Source organism: Pecten maximus, chromosome 19 (assembly GCF_902652985.1).
Source record: "Pecten maximus chromosome 19, xPecMax1.1, whole genome shotgun sequence".
Lineage (NCBI taxonomy): Eukaryota > Metazoa > Mollusca > Bivalvia > Pectinida > Pectinidae > Pecten > Pecten maximus.
Window position 1 is genome coordinate 25271407 of NC_047033.1, and position 14187 is coordinate 25285593.

Sequence of the window (14187 nt, forward strand, 5' to 3'; positions counted from 1 at the left end):
ATAGAGTCATGACAACAATTAAATAGAGTCATGTCAACAATTCAATTAAGTCATGTCAACTATTCAATTAGGTCACGTCTTCAATTCAATGGAGTCACCTAGCTCAACAATTAAATAGAGTCATGACAACAATTAAATAGAGTCATGTCAACAATTAAATAGAGTCGTGACAACAATTAAATAGAGTCATCTCAACAATTAAATCGAGTCATCTCAACAATTAAACTGAGTCATCTCAACAATTAAATCGAGTCATCTCAACAATTAAACTGAGTCATCCGAACAATTCAATCGAGTCATCCGAACAATTCAATTAAGTCATGTCAACAATTCAATTGAGTCATCTCAACAATTAAACTGAGTCATCTCAACAATTCAATTGAGTCATCTCAACAATTAAACTGAGTCATCCGAACAATTAAACTGAGTCATCTCAACAATCAAATTAAGTCATCTCAACATTTAAATTGAGTCACGTTAACAATTCAATTGAGTCATATATGCCATTAATAAAACTGAGTCACTTTCAAACATTCGATAGAGTCATCTCAATTCAATTGAGCCATGTCAACAATTCAATTGAGTCACCTCAATAATTAGTTCAACTGAGTCACCTCAATGGTTCAATTGAGTCATCTCAACATCAACAATGCCATTCAACAAGGTAATGTCTACATAAGATGGTTAGTGAAGAAAGAGAAAAATCATTATTTACCTCATTGAGGATGAGAGATTCTGTAAATTCCTGTACATTTCTTTCTTGATCCATTAATACAGATATAGGTATAATCCCCCTGTCGTGGATCATACAGAAATGTCACATAATTTTGATTAAATTTTCAGCAATAAGACACTGTGAATGGTGTAATCCTGACATCCCAATCTACTAAGTTTTAGAACTTGATGGAGTGATGTTATGTTGTGAATATGAACAAAAACTGCCCAGGTGTCTATGAGATGCACACTTTGATGGATGCATGAAATTATGCAGGTGCACAGACAAAGCGATTATTATTCAACATCCCCCCCCCCCCCCCCCCCCCCCTCCCCCAATTTACTCAGTGGAAGGGGGAGAGGCTTATTAACATGTGATGCACTTTCAAATAACACCTAATCTGCTATCAACTTCAGCTTGATAATGCCATTCTGAAGGTTTTACACAAAAACAAAACTTCAAAAGAGATTGATACTGGATGTCTTCAAACCTTCCACAGGTGTGTCAAAAAATATATCATTATTATGCAGCAGACGACAGTTAAGATATGTTTTTATACATGTAACCACCGTTAATCCACGAATTATAATTAATAATTAATTAATGCACCACCAGTACAGGTACAAACATTGTTGTGTGTGATGAGCAAGATGAAAAACAACGCTCCTGGGTCAAAAATATAGGATGTGGTAACACTAAATGTTCGAGGAATGTAATTATGGTTTGAGTGATCAAAATTAACTAGAACTGTTGCCAGGATGGCTGACTAATACCCCCCGCAATCTGCACGAGTCAATGATGAATTGGAACTGTTAATTAGAGGCTAACTAAGATAACCCAGTAATATAGTGACCAGTTGCCATAACAACCATAATTTTGAGAAAAAGAAAATGGAATGCACATCTACCCATGGTCCTCTATATTTGTGTGAAGTTTCATTGAAATCGGCCCTTCGGTTTAGAGGAGTTGTCCGGACAAGCATAAAGTTATGATTCTTATCAGAAAACTTGTTTATAATGACCAGTTGCCATAGCAACCATAATTTTGAGGAAAAAAAGTGGCATGTCATCTACACATGTGGTCCTCTATATTTGTGTGAAGTTTTATTGAAATTGGCCCTTTGGTTTAGGAGGAGTTGTCCGGACAAACAAAGTTATGGTTCTTATCGGAAAACCTGTTTATAGTGACCAGTTGCCATAGCAACCATAATTTTTAGAAAAATAAAGCGGTATGCACATCTACACATGATCATTAATATTTGTGTGAAGTTTCATTGGAATTGGCCAATCGGTTTAGGAGGAGTTGTCTGGAAAAAAATGTGTCTACAGACAGACGGACGGACAGACAACCCTGATTCCAGTATACCCCCCTAACTTCGTTGCGGGGGTATAATTAACACTAGTAAACAGTTCTACCAGTTTGTGTAATATGGCAGTATTCTTCAATGATGATATATATGACATCACAACTGTTGTACCCGATGTATGTGGCTCTTTATATGGACAGAAACCAGTGAACCCTCCAAGCTGTACCTTTTCCGAGGTCATTACTGAAATCCAAGGTTTTCCTTGAAAACACCTCAGAAAAACCTTGGAAAATGCAAATGGACAATTCCTTGGATGCTACCATGGACATCACCTTCGAAAACCTCGGCTAACCATAAAAATCTTAAACTTTTCCTTGGAAATACCTCAGAAAAACGGAAACATTCCTCGGATGTTACCATGGACATCACCTTCGAAAGCCTCCGCTAACCATAAAAATCCAAACTTTTCCTTGGAAATACCTCAGAAAAACGGAAACATTCCTCGGATGTTACCATGGACATCACCTTCGAAAACCTCGGCTAACCATAAAAATCTTTAACTTTTCCTTGGAAATACTTCAGAAAAAATGGAAACATTCCTCGGATGTTACCATGGACATCACCTTGGAAAACCTCGGCTAAACATAAATATCCAAACTTTTCCTTGGAAATACCTCAGAAAGATGTTAAAAATCTTCAGATGTTACCTTGGACATCACCTTGGAATACCTCAGCTAACCATACAAGTCACCTCGGAAATAACTCAGCCAATCAAAATTAATACAAGTCACCTAAGAAATCACTCGGCCAATCAAAATTAATACAAGTCACCTCGGAAATCACTCGGCCAATCAAAATCATTATATTAGTCACCTTGGAAATAACTTGGACAATAAGGAATATTTTAAGTCCATTTTGAAATGGGACTTAGAATATTTTTGCCAAGGTGTATTAGGAATTCTAGTGCCTGACTTTGAATTGTTCTAAAATATCAGCAAAATGATCCCAATAATATATATGTTCCATACATTTTATGGCCATTTGAATGTTGATTTTATTTATCTATGTCACAGGTAGTATGTGCCATCCGCTGCGCAACACTATGTAGAATCAAAACCACCCTTGAAAACATTTTTAAAATTGACACGCTTTAATTCCAAAATTACCAACCATGGCAATAAAGAGGATAAGACTCGGGTTCCTAAGAATTGATGAACTCAGACATTAATGGTGTATCCTATTTTAAGGTGAATTAAGATCAAGCTCATCATTCGATAATGATGCTATCAACTCAGAGGCCAATTATGTTTACTGCCATAGATGAAAATGTCAACAGCTCAGGACTAACTGCAGTCAACAAATCAGCTTACCTGGGTGAGCCAGCCTAGATGTAGTGATTGCCGATACAGATCAGTATCATATATATGTCAGACTGAAGCGCTTACCTGATGTTAGTACTTATATAAAACCTATCATGATATACACCTACAACATTACGTGATCAACACACTACAGATTAACACCGATCAAATGTTGAAGTATCACCATTTTCCCACCTCAGACTGACACATCAATAGTCATCAATAGGATTTTCCCCAGCTGGTACTCCGATATCCTCCGACAGCACGACCCCTTTACACTCTTCTATCTGGGCTAATTAACACGCATGATTAATATAAATTGATTTAACTTTTTTCACACTTATCATCAAATAATTAAAGCTAGCAGTTTATTATATGATATACAGCCCTAGCCTGTTGACAAGAAAACTAGAAAAGGATTCTGAAACTTGGAAATTGGACTCAAATCATCAATATAACAGTTAAAATTCAAAACATGACAAAGGTTTGAAATTTTACAAATTTTCATTTTTTTTTTACTTAAGAACAAAATAACAATGAACAAGACTGGCAGAATGAAAGGTAATCACCTTTTTGATTATATAATTACAGTTGAAATTTTGTCAGAAAAAATTTGAATATATATATTCATATAAGTTACTATAAGGTAGAATCCATTGTCTGATGACCATTAAATGGCTGTACCAGATTGCCATATGTAGTATAACTTGGTATAAAGGTTTGGTACAATTCTAAATGGCTGTATAACACGTCAGAACAACCCAGTAACCTTAGTGACCTGATAAGGACTAAGGAAGGTAATCCTGATCGAGACAAGGCTGCAATCTTGTTTCCGTTTAATTGTATTTTCTTTAGCCAGGTCACATCAGTAGGACAGTCTTTACCTACAGTATTGTAAAATGTACATCCTTCTCGCGTTACACGGAACTTTGCCTCGGAGACAAAAATGAACTTCATGACCTTTTGAATTTGACCATTAACATTTTGTGTGGTCGTTAGACGATATTTTTACTCTACCTTTAGTTAAGGTGACACAGTATAGTGTCAGAATCCATCACAATCTTTAACCACTTTTGTTTGTACTGGTTTAACTGATGAATGAGTATTTTATACCACATCACATAAATCATTCCTTTAATGCGAAATGATATCTTCACAGGTTAAGGTCAAGTGCTTAATTATAAAATCCAAACTTGAATGTTTTGATTGCCTTCTTAACGAGATGGATTAAAACTTTGCTCTCTGTTAACCCCAGAAACATCCAAAGACGAATTCAAACTTTGCCCTCTATATAACTCTTGAAACATACAAAGATGAATTCAAACTTAAATTTGGCCTCGATATATATATATATATATCCCACATCCAAAGACGCATTGAAACTTCAGACAATGCCCTCTATATACCCCTGAAACATCCAAAGAATAATCAGAATTCAAACTTTGCCCTCTGCATATACCCCTGAAATATCCAAAGATAAATTCAAACTTTGCCCTCTATATATACTCCTGAAACATCCAAAGATAAATTTGAACTATGCTCTCTATATAGTTAACTATCAAACATAATTTAATAAAAGTGTTAATTTTTTTATAGATATTTTTCCAAATCAATATATGCCAGTACATGTTACACCTGATAATAAATTTCAGAAAGACATTTTTACATTTCTATTGTCACACAGCGGCTACAATAGCAACAATACAAAGAGGAGTTGTAGACTCAGGAATTTTGTCAGCATTTGTTAACATTTGTCTCTAATTGAAATTTTATTCATAATGATCAACTCATAATTTACTAGGCATATGGATGCAATATTCTGAAGAATATATTTCAATACTCTCAACTTCAGCCGCATCAAATCATAGGTCTGTTTGACAACTTTAAGGATATGTAGATGTGTGTTGGATAACTTACATGTACATCATTAATGAGTTGTAACTGTTTCTTCGGTGGAGAATGCTACGCGCCAAAGGATTAAATTTTCACACATGTACTAATAATAGCTTAAGAGCAGTATATAACTCTAAGAAGAGGTAAAATTATAACTGAATGCAAACCTACAAGTGTCTTTAAAGGTACAATTTTACTTGGTACTGCTTCCTAATACAGTAATATAATCTTAATTAAGATATATTGATTTTGCCTTCTCTGCAAAACATTTTGGATATTAAATGTTCTGGATATCTGAAGGGAGACAACTCTCTCCTTGATAAATATTATTAGAGGAAGCCTAAAAATTAAGATTGTAAGAAAAATTATATTTTCATGTAAACAACAGTTTGTGTCATGATAAAACAATACCAACATCAAGCTACAAAATTTTAATAAAAAATTTTTTAAGTGACTTCATGTTAAATGTCAAATGATGTTCTGTTAATAATTTGTTTGTTTGTTTGTTGGGTTTATTGCCCTATGGACAGCCATGGTCATTTTCAGGCAGGGTCTCCTTGTAGTAGTTGGTGACTACCTCACTGAATAACATACAGGAGGCCTGTAACATAGCATCCAGTGAAATTAGGGTAAAATGTCTTGCCCAAGGACAAAACCATGACAGCAGTACAAGCCAGCCCATTTCTCAGCTTTCTAAGAAACACAAACCGACACCGGTTGGAAGAGTCGAACCACCCACCTCAGATCTTCACCTGAGAAAACCTGGCCATGCAACGCTCTAATTAACCGACTGGGCTATCAGGCACAAATATGGAGATTTACTTTTTTGTACGCCCCCATATACACCCACACAAATCTGATTCAGACTTAACATTATCATGGATCGTTTCTCAGAAATTTGTATATTCATTATCTAAGATCGAATTTCACTTGCAAGTGGGTCTCCAGATTATATATAACCCTGAAAGTTTAATCAATCCTTGATCTGTGATCAATGATAAAGTGGTTAGACTTATATACATATGTTCACAATACTATTTCACACAATAATTAGAACACAGTAAAGTTGTGCCAATACTATACCTGTATGTGTAAGTCACACAGCAAAAGTTCCAGTCCAGGAATTAAAAGCCTTAATTGTCAAAATTTGAAATAATAGCAATAATCCAAAATATGAAGTAAAATATCACCACAACTGAAGTAATAAGCAACAATGTGTAATAAAATCCATGGTCACTGCCAGATTTTCAATTATTCCCAAAAATATTTTCATGTAATCCTTGATCTTGTCATAATCCGCAAGATGTCTTCAAAGTTTCCAATATCACACATATTGTTGTTTTCCTAGAAAGTCTTTTTGTCTCATCCTATTAATCTCAGATCAAAGGTTAATCTATAAATAATGACACCATATCCGGTGCCTCTAAGCCATTAACTAACACTATTAATATCAGTAAGATTTTACAATTTTAAACACAATTTCCAAACCCTTTCAAACTTCTGTTGTGTAAACTTTGCTAAAGTTGCCAAATTTGTTGAGTTTTTCCTATTTGTGTACATATCGATACATTTACCTCATCAGATATGGCCGTCCAGCGAGAATCCCTCACGACATCGCTGTGTACAGGTAAGATATATACCTATTAAATCCCGATACAAGTTTTTTTTACCTGTGCCAAGCTATTTAGATACAATTAACACCTACAGTAAAGACTAGTCCTCCTCCTATCATCACCTTCCTTTTGTTTTATTGTCAGGCTTTAATAGTCAGAGACAAGCAAAAGGTAGCAGAACTCACTTAACGAGGGGAGCTCGATTTGTCATTCATGTGCGAGGCCATAAAGCTGTCTGCCTGCCTTGGCCTGGCCTCCCCTGGCTTCACCAACACTGGCATCCTTCTGTCAGGGACTGGTAGCCCCAGGCCTCCCTAACAAGTGACCATCTCATTTGGCCAGGAAACAATAGCCCAGAGGCTCTGTCAATGACCAGAGGTCAAGCGATATGCCCTTGAATGACTGGTCAGGCATGCGAGTAATGTGTGTAATGGGGTCTGACCATTTTATTACCTGCTGTCGGAGTACACATCTCCTCAGGTATAAAACACCCACTCAGTGTCACCAACCTACAATTACGGGCACACCTTCATCACACCTCTCTCATCACGTCGCCAGCTGATTATCATCTCCGTACTGGTACACTCAATAATGGACTGATGGACACTGACTACTAATGTTGGAATTTGATAGTAGCAAGCCATTTAGGCAGACAGCTAGTTGCTTATGTTTTGAAAATTTATGTAAAAAATGAAGCTGTTTTTGGGAACAGTTACTTATAGATATAGGGAAGTCCTGATGTTTTTGTTTTTCTCTCCAAACAGTTGAGTCTCGTTAAAATCCTAAGATATCTCCATTACCACCCGAAAGTAGCTGGATATATATAGTAGAATGAGACATATAATTACCATTGTGACATATATAACTCCTCTCTGTACACTATACATACATATGTAACTATACATGCAAAACTACACCCTACAGGAGAAAATTTATATAGGCTTGGCCTGTTATTTAATCCTTTTGACTATAATACCATCAAATGTCAATAAAATTTATTGAAATGAAAACTTCACCAATATCTGATAAACATAATTTTAATATCTTTAATGAAACTAAATTTGTAGTTTGTTAATTAGCTTACATTTTTGTTATTATTTTTATAAATATAAAATTACGAGAACAGGCATGAAAATGAAATCCAAGAGAATCACACAAATTAAATCTTAATTGTAAAGTTATTCCAGGTTTGTTGTGATTGATATGAAGCGGACAACGTAATTAAGATCAGTTTGAATGATTGTGCAAAAACATCTCTTACACAAGAGGCCCATTGAGCCTGTATTGCTCACTTGCTAGTTAATAAATACACCTTCTCATTTCAATGTGACAGTAGGGGAAGTGTGTTATTCATTTTGACAAAGTGAAGCATTTCATTCCAGCATGCTCCTGACCCATATGATAAACCAACTGGACCCCATGATCTTCAATATAGGTCAAGGTCATTCATTTTAACCAACTTGGTAGCTCTTAAAATCGCCCCAACGAGCTATATGCTCAATATCAGGTCTCTGGATGTCTTTGTTACTGAGAAGTTGTTCAAAAGATATTTGTATTTTTGACCCCTGTGACCTTGAATGCTGGTTAATGACATTAATTTGACCCCTGTGACCCTGAATGTTTTCAATGTCATTCCTTTTAACAAACTAGGTATCGCTTCGCCCCAGAATGCTACAAGCCCAATCTAAGGTCTCAGGGCCTCTTCATCATTGAGAAGAATGTCAATGTTTATTTCATTTAGCAATTCAAAAGTTTTAAACTGAGGGTGGTCATGATCAACAAAGATCAAATTTATCAGGGCAATAACTTTTCGTAATACCATGCAGTCAAACCAAATATCAATCATGTAATGTTATTAAGCATGTAAAGTTTTCACAGAGATATCTACGGACAAAATCCAAATAAAGAAATGTACAAATGGGTATTTTAAACTTTGCAAACAGTCGAATCAAAGCACAATTCAGGGTTAAGGTCATCTACAAAACATGATGATAAAGCCTTCAAAGTTTCAAAGAGATCTGTTGAAAAATAAGGAAAAGATCTTTGGTCAAGCAAAAGTGTACATCAGTGGACAAAGTCATACTATTCTACTCACATCAAATTCTGAAGGGTGTATAAAAATTGAGAAGAAAAGTTTTCAAGAATGTGAACATTTTTGGCCCCATATCTCGGCACTCTAGGGATGACTTCTGACCCAACGCTAATCAAAGGAACTTGTATATACTGCATGGCCTTTCAGTAAGATATTTGAGGGTTTGTAAAAATCCTATGACCTTGAACATGGATCAAGGTCATATATTTTTGCAAGCTTTGTGGGGCTCCATTCCAGGAACCTACCAACTAAATATCATGATTCTAGGCCTTTTGATTTATGAGAAATAGTCATTTGAACTTTTAACGAATCTGATTCCTGTGTTATGGGGTCAAGTTTTTTTTTTTTTTTTTTTTTTATTTGCAAACTCTGCGGGCTCCTTCCTGGGAACCTACCAGCAAAATTTCATCCATGTATATAATTAGGACCTTTTGGTTTTTAACAAATTTGACCCCAGTGACTTTGAATATGTGTCTAGGTCATTTCTTTCTACGTAGTCTGTGGGACTCTATTCTGGGAACCTACCTACCTACCTGGGAGTCAAATATCATGACTATTAGGTCTTTTGTTTAATGAGGAAAAGCTTTTTAAATGTTTTTAAAATTTGACCCCTGTGACCTCAAATATGGGTCAAGGTCATTTATTTTCGCAATTTTTTTGGGATTCCATCCCAGTAACCTACCTGCCAAATATCATTATTCTAGGCCCTTTAGCTTTTGAGAAGCAGTTGTTGAATGGAAAAAAGTTGACACTTTTAGACGATGTAAGACTCGCGGGATTAGTGAAAGTGAGCTGGAATAGTTGATGGATGCCGCAGCACAGTATAAACTCACTAACGAACCTTTAGGCCAGGTAGGTAAAAAATAATGGTTTCACACTTCTGGGTTCTATGACAAAGCAAACATTTAAATCAGTATAATAAACTTTCCCTGTTCAAGTGTGACAGTGATCTCTACTGCGTACACAAACTACTGTATATACGATGACGGATGGAAAGCAGTGCATCGTAACTATTTCATCATTCCATCATAACTGAGGATGGGCTTATCACATATAATTAGTTAAATCTTAGGCATGCTAAATCTGATGGTGAAAAATATTCTGAGATGGAAAAGTACCCATAAATTTACGATTGACAATAAATATTATGACAGTGTGTCAATCAAGCACCGACTTGTGGTTTAACAGCTAACATGTACTGAATGTTAATCGGGCAATCACAAAGGTCTTCCCGCCCCACAAATTCACATTAATATCATAATGTCGTTACTGCCAGTTAGTATATCAGTGATCACCCATCATTTCTACTATTGATACAGGACTAGGACTCGTATCGATATAACAATCAACATCAACCTCAATCAAGTTTCCATTTTCTTTCTTTTGTTGGCTTAACATTGAAAGGCTCACCTATTTAATGAAATGTCATTTCATCAACTCCCTACTTTCTCCTTGTATACCTTCTGTCACACTAAGTATTTGAAGTGTAGTAATATAAATCTGTGGATGTCCTGAAATTTTTGATGCTGAAATGATGGTATGAAAGGGGAATAACTCTTTCAACATATACTGCCTGTACCAGGCAAATCTATTTTAGTGTCACAAAAAAAAAAAAAAAAAATCCTGAATAATCCCTGATGGTCACAAATAATCACCAATAATCCCTGATAGTCACAAATAATCACAATAATCCCTGATGGTCACAAATAATCACCAATAATCCCTGATGGTCACAAATAATCAACAATAATCCCTGATGGTCACAAATAATCACCAATAATCCCTGATGGTCACAAATAATCACAATAAACCATGATGGTCACAAATAATCACCAATAATCCCTGATGGTCACAAATAATCACAATAAACCATGATGGTCACAAATAATCACAATAATCCCTGATGGTCACAAATAATCACAATAATCCCTGATGGTCACAAATAATCACCAATAATCCCTGATGGTCACAAATAATCACCAATAATCCCTGATGGTCACAAATAATCACAATAAACCATAATGGTCACAAATAATCACAATAAACCCTGATGGTCACAAATAATCACAATAAACCCATATGGTCACAAATAATCACCAATAAACCCTGATGGTCACAAATAATCACCAATAAGCTATGTATGTATCTACAGGTTGACCCTAGTTATACAGGTTGACCTTAGCTATACAAGTTGACCCTAGTTATATATGTATGTATCTACAGGTTTACCTTTGCTATATATTTATCTACATGTTGATCCTAGCTATGTATGTATACACAGGTTGACCTACAGGTTGACCCCAGCTATATATGTATATACAGGTTGACCCCATCTACATATGTATCTACATGTTGACCCCAGCTATGTATGTATCTACAGGTTGACCCCAGCTTTATATGTATCTACAGGTTGACCCCAGCTTTATATGTATCTACAGGTTGACCCCAGCTATATAATAGTATCTACAGGTTGACCCCAGCTTTATATGTATCTACAGGTTGACCCCAGCTTTATATGTATCTACAGGTTGACCCCAGCTTTATATGTATATACAGGTTGACCCCAGCTTTATATGTATCTACAGGTTGACCCCAGCTATATATGTATATACAGGTTGACCCCAGCTATATATGTATATACAGGTTGACCCCAGCTATATATGTATATACAGGTTGACCCCAGCTATATAATAGTATATACAGGTTGACCCCAGCTATATGTGTATCTACAGATTAGTATGTACCTTAAATGACAAGTTAATCCTAGCTATGTATGTATACACAGGTTGACCTACAGGTTGACCCCAGCTATATATATGTACCTACAGGTTGACCCCAGCTACATATGTATCTACAGGTTGACCCCAGCTATGTATGTATCTACAGGTTGACCCCAGCTATATATGTATATACAGGTTGACCCCAGCTATATATGTACATACAGGTTGACCCCAGCTATATAATAGTATCTACAGGTTGACCCCAGCTATATGTGTATCTACAGATTAGTATGTACCTTAAATTACAAGATAATCCTAGCTATGGACGTATCTGCAGGTTGACACTAGTTTATAATGTATGTATCTGCAGGTTGACTCTGATCCATCTATATACGTTTCTGCTTTTTGTTTGTTTGTTTTTGTTTAACGTCCTTATTGATCAATACAAGACTACCAGGAAATGAAATATTCAACTCTGGAAATATGTCAACCTGTTTATAGGTAAGAATTAACTTAAAACCAATCACCAACAAGTGATGGATCAATTCGAATGCAATCTTTAATGGAAGGACTACAAGGATATTGTCAATCATGCATAGTGATACAGTTCATGACAAACTTTGATGAAATTAAGTGGTAAAATGCATGCAAATTCATTTTTCTAAATAAGTTCATAACTCATGAATTAATCATGAATTATCATGAATATTCATGAACAATGACGATTTTATGAATGAAAATCTTGATTTCAGGATTAATGAATGTTCAGTAGTTTTAAGTTCATGAATATTCATGAACTAATCATGAATTGTCATGAATGAAAAAGTTCATGAGTATTCATCATAGTTTTAAGTTTATGAATATTCATGAACTAATCATGAATTGTCATGAATGAAAAAGTTCATGAACATTCATGAACTAATATGATTTCATGAATGAAAAAGTTCATGAACATTCATGAACTATGATGATTTCATGAATGAAAAACTTTCTTACATAATTCATGAATATTCATGAACATAATTTGAAAAAAATGTTCATGAAGTTTTAAGTTAATGAATTTCATGAAAATATTCATGAATAAATCAAGAATATTCATGAATTTTGTTCATGAATAATTCATGAACTATTCATGAATGTTCATGAATTATTCATAATTGTTTCGCAGGGGTATTAACAGCCAGGGTCATTTAAGGATGTGCCAGGTTTTGGAAGTGGAGGAAAGCCGGAGTACCCGGAGAAAAACCACCGGCCTACGGTCAGTACCTGGCAGGTTGAACCAACAATGTATGTATCTGCAGGTTGACCCCAGCTATATATGTATATACAGGTTGACCCCAGCTATATATGTATATACAGGTTGACCCCAGCTATGGACATATCTACATGTTGACCCCAGCTATAGACATATCTACAGGTCAACCCTAGCTATGAAAGTATCTACAGGTTGACCCCAGCTATGGACATATCTACAGGTTGACCCCAGCTATGGAAGTATCTACAGGTTGACCCCAGCTATGGACATATCTACAGGTTGACCCCAGCTATGGACGTATCTACATGTTGACCCTAGCTATGGACGTACCTACAGGTTGACCCCAGCTTTGGATGTATCTACAGGTTGACCCCAGTTATGGATATATCTACAGGTTGACCCCAGCTATGGACGTATCTACATGTTGACCATAGCTATGGACGTATCTACAGGTTGACCCCAGCTATGGACGTACCTACATGTTGACCCTAGCTATACATGTTGACCCCAGTTATGGATGTATCTACAGTTTAACCTCTGCTATGGACGTATCTACATGTTGACCCCAGCTATGGACGTATCTACTTGTTGACCCCATCTGTAGAGATATTTACATGTTCAACTTACGAAAATACAGCAGAAGGCAGTTGGTGGTGAATATGGATATTGCATGTGATGACAAAAAGGCACATTATCTAGGTGAGGCTACATAATCCAGCTCTGCAACCAACATCAGTAGGTCCTTCCCATCTGGAAATACAAAGGTCAACAGAGGTCACCAAGGGTCATCAGAGGTCAAAATAGTAAACATGTGTCAATAAATATATAGCTCCATTAATTCACACAGAGTTTGTAGGTGCAAAGGTCAAGGTGACTCAATCATGTTACCAAACACCATCTTTGATTGAGAAGGGGCAAACAGGCGATCACAACCAATAGGTTATGCAGAAATTTAGTCTATTTAAGTTGATCTCATAACACTGAATAAAATCATGATTCAACATATTTGACAGACTCTGATGTTAGGAGGTTAATCAGTATTGTGATGTCTTTAATAAATGACATCACATGACAGATTCGCTTGTGAAATACGTAACGAGTAAACATTTTGTCTATATCGATGTTCTCGACCTTTGTTGATGTCGCTATACACCAATAATAATGTCAGCAAAGCTTCACGATTCTAAGTAATTCCCATGAATTGTCCAAGAATAAATAGCCGTTAGTCGCTT

The 14187-nt window shown here is 35.8% G+C and overlaps 1 protein-coding gene across 1 annotated transcript in view; it reads right to left on the minus strand.

Moving 5' to 3' along the window:
- The window catches only part of LOC117317691, a 40355-nt gene extending 26653 nt beyond the window's left edge, over positions 1-13702 (minus strand). The window contains exon 1 of the mRNA XM_033872566.1: positions 13583-13702. The gene's annotated coding sequence lies outside the window, so the exon portion shown is untranslated. The remainder of the gene's footprint in view (positions 1-13582) is intronic.
- Positions 13703-14187: the final 485 nt, after the last annotated feature.